Here is a 5227-nt window from a genome sequence, read left to right on the forward strand (position 1 = left end):
AACGAAGTACTTGTACTTCGTTACTTCCCACCACTGCTTAAAATACACAACCTTTAATATAATTTAATATAATGAACTGATACTTGTTTATTATTTCTGAAATACATTAATTCATGCCTCCTTTTATCAATTTGTTTCATGCTGTTTTTATGTTAATGTTTATTAAGAAACAACTGAATTTAAAAAATGTCTGAAAATCTCACAACTCTCTGCAGTACCTCCATGACACCCCTAGGGGTCGCAACCCTCACGTTGAAGACCTCTGGCTGAGACGGATTTATTTCCCAATAACAAGAAATCATCTGAAAATTGTATTTAATTTTTGTTTACATGAAGGAGAAGGAAAAATAAAAGAAGAGGGAAAAAAAAAAAAGAAATTTATGATCGGAGCCAAAACTTTTTCACCCTGAGGTTGAATCCCAGAACCAGAACCAGGAGGAAGGGGTGGAAATGTCCCTCTCTCCCTCCGTAGTTCCCTTCTGGGCTCCTCTGCAGAACTTCTCAGATGTCAGAGGCTTATGTTGCCTTCCTCCTCCTCCTCTTCCTCCTCCTCTTCCTCCGGTTCGGAAACGGGATGTGATGTAAAAACACAGAAACTTTTTTTTGTCTTCGGAGCTGATCGCATTTTTCTGGATCCGAACGAATTGTTCCGAAACAAGCCGAATCTGATCAAATCAGGAGTTTTTCGGAAAGTCGCCGGGAGTTGAAGAGACGGATCGACTCCTCCACCATGACCCAGTGAGGGAACCCGAACCGAACCGAACCGAGCCGAGCCGGGGAGAAGCTGTGAAGCTGCTGCGTTGGACCCGGAGAGAAACAGAGGAAAACAGGTAAAAAGTCCCGAACCTCCCGGACCCGACCGGACCTAGAGGGTTCTGAGATCAGATGAGGCCTTCAGGAGACCATCGGAACTCTGGGCTTTGTTCTGACCCGGCCCGCTGGTTTTCCAGGAATTATCCAGATCCGCTCCATGAACGGGGACTAATCCTTCCCAGCAGGAGAGCAGAGACTGGACCGGGTCTGCCGGACCGAAACCCGAACCTTTCAGAGGTTTTAATGAAACAAGCAGCAGCTGGATGGTTCTGTTGGACCTGCAGCTGATCCAGAACAGAACATCTGGAATAATCTGGATTATTAATCCGGTCCATTCATTCTGTTCTCAGTCAGCTGCAGAACTCCAGATGCTTCAGGTCGGTTCCGATGTTCTGGTGGTTCTGATCCGCTGCAGCTGGACCAGCTGGACGTTCAGTCCACTGAGGAACCAGACTGCATGCTGGGACGTTGTCATGACAACAGCGGTGCAGATCCTCCTGTTCCTGCTGGATGTTCTGCAGGAACCAGGTTCTGTGTGACTGGTTCTGCTGTGCTGCTGGTTCTGTTTCCTGTTCTTCCGGAACCAGCTCTGCAGGTTCTGCAGAGCTGACCTGGTGCTGGTTCTGGATCATGTTTGGGTTCATTTTCTTCACCAGCAGAACAAACTCCCACTGAGAGACGGTTCTGATCCGTTTGCAGAACCAGAACCAGGTTAATACAAACAGACCAGAACAAAAAACAAGATAAACCTCAGAGACAGAAACAGGTGATGGATGGATGGATGGATGGATGGATGGATGGATGGATGGATGGATGGATGGATGGATGGATGGAAGATGGATGGATGGATGGATGGATGGATGGAAGATGGATGGATGGATGGATGGATGAGTGGATGGATGGATGGATGATGGATGGATGRRTGGATGGATGGATGGATGGATGRGTGGATGGATGATGGRTGGATGGATGGATGGATGGATGGATGGATGGGTGGAATCGCCCTAAACATCCAGTTACCTGCTGATGGATCCACTGGTTGCTATGGCGACGTGGAGAACCGTCCTCCTGGCTCCTGGTTCTGCTCTGACTCAGAACCAGACGGCTGCATGTTCTCCTGTCTTTCCCATGTTGCCTCTTTTTGCTTCATGTTCTTTTTGAGCAAACAGTCTGACATCTGCGCTGGTTGTCATGGTAACTCAAAGCCTCCTTAATCTCTAATCTGATCCAGTTATTAAAGTTATTAAATCCATGGAAACCTGCAGGTTCCAACCTGCCGTCTTCCTGAGAAGCATTTTTAGCTCTAATATGAATTTTATTTCTCTGTGTTTCGGTTTTTCTGGGATGTTTCGTTTTCTTCTCCTGGTTTCTAATCGGGTTTGTTGTCACATGTTTCTGCTATCGGAGCGTTCTGCTGACTCAGCAGCTCCACGTCTGGAAGTTTGAAACGCTTCATCATCGGGCTGTGAGGGAAACGTGTCTGCAGCCTCAGAGCGGCTCCATCAGAACCAGAACACAAAAGGTTCTGTTTGTGTTCTGGTTCTGATGGAGCCTGAGGCTCTTCTGGACTCCTTCCTCATCATCATCATCATCATCATAACAAACCTTATTTAGCATCAGCTGTTTGTCAGCAGTGAGTTCTCTGAGCGGGTCGGCGGTTCTGATCCGGCTTCAGGCCGGGGCGTCTCTGTTGGGCCGATTCTGGTGATTCAGAGCTGGAACACCTGGTGTTCTGGATGAAGAGGCGCCGTCCTGAGCCTGGACGCTCCATGTCTTCTCCCAGGCTTGTTGTCATGGGAACAGTCTGAGGCGGGGCCTGTTGACATGCTAACCTCATCATGCTAGCTTAGCATGCTGATGTCGTCTGGCAGCAGGAAGTGAGGTCGTGGTCTGAGGCGAGCTGCTGGTGGGCAGGAAGTGGCAGCATCATGCTGGTTCTGGTCAGCATGCTGAGGTTCCTCATGGTGAGAAGGAACCAAACTCTGGTCTGTCTGGACCGGTTCTGTGAGTTCAGAGGAAACGCTCTGAGCCTCACTCTGTCACAGAGGAGTGACCTCTTGACCTCCAGCTGACCTCCAGCTGACCTCCAGCCCCCTGCTGCCTGTCAGGCGTCTGCATGTTTCAGCCTGCAGTCAGAAATCAGGAGTAAAATGAGGATGTGTGTGTGTGTGTGTGTGTGTGTGTTCTCTCCAGAAAACATGACTTCCTTGGCCTCTGGTTGTCATCAGGACTTAGTGATTTCCTGTTGGGTTGTTTGTCGTTATGAGCAACATAAACTATAATTAATAATCAATAATTATCAGAAACGTTTCACACATCCAGCCTGTTTTACCGTTTAACTTTCCTCAACCTGAGCAGCTTCATGTTCACCTCAGCTGGATGTGAAGCAGCTCAGTTTGTGGCCCCATCAGAACCAGTCTCTGGTCCAGAAACAGTCTGTGGTTCTTTGGGTCTCCACGCTCAGGTTCCCAGGTGGCTCTGATTCCTGAGCTGTCGGTTCAAATCCCTGCATGTTAAATCAGGCTCTGCACATTCCTGCAGCTCAGCTTTGACCCGGTGAGCGGCTCGGTGCCGGACGGCCTCCTCTAAGGTTTCAGCTCTCCATGCCAGGCCGGCCGTCTCGGGTCGCTGCCCAAACCCAAACTGGAGCAGGACCTGCAGATGAACTCAGGCTGCCTGCCGTCTGCTCAGTTTCAGTCCATGAACTGAAGGAGCTCAACCTGCTGCCAGGCTGCTGATTCTGTCTTTTCTTCAGGTTGTCCCTGAATGTAACACAGGTGACGCTCTGCAGGGATTAACTTTAATATCAACATTCATTTATTAGTAATCATTCCTAAAACAATAAGGCTTCTGCAGCTGTTTTAAACCCTCCTCAGTCGTCCTGGACGCTGGAACTGGACGTCTCTTGTGTCTTTAGGGTGAAATGATACTTAATGCTGGAGCCATAAGTCATTTTTTAAACTTCCTGGTTTTCATTTAACTCAAACCTCCAACATTTTTCTAAATTAAAATGAAATATTTTCCCGTCTAAAAGCTAAAATTCCTCTGATATCTGATTTTAATTTCGGTTGTGGATCTGATTCAGTAACAACTAAAGGAGGCATCATTAGTTTTAGTCAGCAGAGACGTAAAGTTGCAAACATAAGTAAATAATCTTTGGTGTATTTTAAGCCTGACCCAAATAAAGACCAGAACCTCTGATTTGTGTTTGGTTTCCTGGGAAACGATTTAAAGCTGCGGTTGGTTAACTAACTGCTGCTGCTCTTCAACTTTCATCTGAAACTTTATGAATCTCCCTCAACATGTCCGCCTCCTCAGGCGTTTATTAACATGTCCATGAATATGAGAGTCACTTTTATGGAGGAAACAAACTGAAGCAGAAAGTTGAGAACATCTGAACTTCCCTGCGTTTGCTTCAGAGTTTGATAAGAGAATCTGTTTGTTTTTGATAAGGACGTTTTCTTCCTGTCCTGGTCCAACAGCTGGGACTCCTCCTCGGCTGACAGCGTTCAGCACATCTGGAACAAACTGTTTGCTGTTGCATAATCAGAGCAGCAGCACCGACACACAAACACTAAGCATCAGCAGGGCAGCGTTCACTCTGAGACACGTTGACGTGAAGTCAGCTGAAACCTCGAACAGCAGGAAGTTAAAGACGAGTTTATTCACCACCAAAAGCAACCAGCCTGGTTTAATGCCTGGTGAAACCAGGTTTATCTCCATCTGGTCGTTCTCGTCTCTGACTGGTTGGTTTGGTTCAGTCCAGCTGAGGGAGAAATAAAAACATGTTGGATGCTTCCTGTGAATCCAGTGATCTGCACCAGTTCTGGTTTCACAGCATCACATCCAGTCTGTTCATGGAAAGTCACAACATTCCTGGGGGAGGGGAAAATGTTTCGCTTTACTTCATGATGTAGTGTCAAAAATCTGTTATTTATTTACGGCTCTAACCAGATGAACACGTTCATGGCGAAGCAAATGAAACGGGACAGGAAGTGAAGCAACAGGAGAAACGTTGATCTGGAAAAACGTTAATCTGGAGGAACATTAATCTGAAGGAACGTTAATCTGAAGGAACGATAATCTGGAGAAACATTAATCTGAAGGAACTTTAATCTGAAAGAACGTTAATCTGGAGAAACATTAATCTGAAGGAACGTTGATCTGAAGGAACGTTGATCTGAAAGAACGTTGATCTGGAGAAACATTGATCTGAAGGAACGTTGATCTGGAGAAACGTTGATCTGGAGAAACATTAATCTGAAGGAACGTTAATCTGGAGAAACATTAATCTGAAGGAACGTTGATCTGAAGGAACGTTGATCTGAAGGAACGTTGATCTTAAGGAACGTTGATCTGGAGAAACGTTGATCTGAAGGAACGTTGATCTGGAGAAACGTTGATCTGGAGAAAC

At 46.5% G+C, this 5227-nt stretch overlaps 1 protein-coding gene across 1 annotated transcript in view; it reads left to right on the forward strand.

The window, feature by feature from the left end:
- The first annotated feature begins 424 nt into the window (after positions 1 to 424).
- ddr2l (discoidin domain receptor family, member 2, like) overlaps positions 425 to 5227 on the forward strand; it is a 21825-nt gene continuing 17022 nt past the window's right edge. The window contains exon 1 of the mRNA XM_008419486.2: positions 425 to 830. The gene's annotated coding sequence lies outside the window, so the exon portion shown is untranslated. The remainder of the gene's footprint in view (positions 831 to 5227) is intronic.

This window comes from Poecilia reticulata, linkage group LG9 (assembly GCF_000633615.1).
Source record: "Poecilia reticulata strain Guanapo linkage group LG9, Guppy_female_1.0+MT, whole genome shotgun sequence".
Taxonomy (NCBI): domain Eukaryota; kingdom Metazoa; phylum Chordata; class Actinopteri; order Cyprinodontiformes; family Poeciliidae; genus Poecilia; species Poecilia reticulata.